Below are 538 nucleotides of genomic sequence, written 5' to 3' on the forward strand. Positions count from 1 at the left end.
CGAAGGAGGAATATAAAACGATAGTCAGCGGCCTCAGTATTATCAAATTATGTTGTTGCATGTTGATGTTTAATTTCATTTGTTTATATTAGTATGTCTTTTTTATTATTCACTCATCAACTGATTTAATTTTTTACCTACCTTAAATCTGATTCCAACACTATTACACAACGAAAACACACCTGCAAATGCTATTTTTTACATCTAATAAATTTTAATCTGTTGTTACTGATTATGTCAATAATGCCATTATATCGGCTATAGTAAACACTTCAAATGTATTTTTAAGCCAGAGATCACTGCAATAAAATAAACCAGAGAACAAAGAGATTCCGATCAGGCAACTTTTCTCCACAGTTCTGAGAGCCGGTTTATTTTTTATCGCTTGCTTATCTTGTATATCTAAGATACTAAAAAATGTAGGATGATAAGACGAATGCGATAGTAGATATATTCATGGTCAATAAATCGATTAACACACAATATCGTATGGATTCCCTTGTAAATTCTAGATTATAATATTACAAAACTAAGTGTT

Source organism: Penaeus monodon, chromosome 24, assembly GCF_015228065.2.
Source record: "Penaeus monodon isolate SGIC_2016 chromosome 24, NSTDA_Pmon_1, whole genome shotgun sequence".
NCBI lineage: Eukaryota > Metazoa > Arthropoda > Malacostraca > Decapoda > Penaeidae > Penaeus > Penaeus monodon.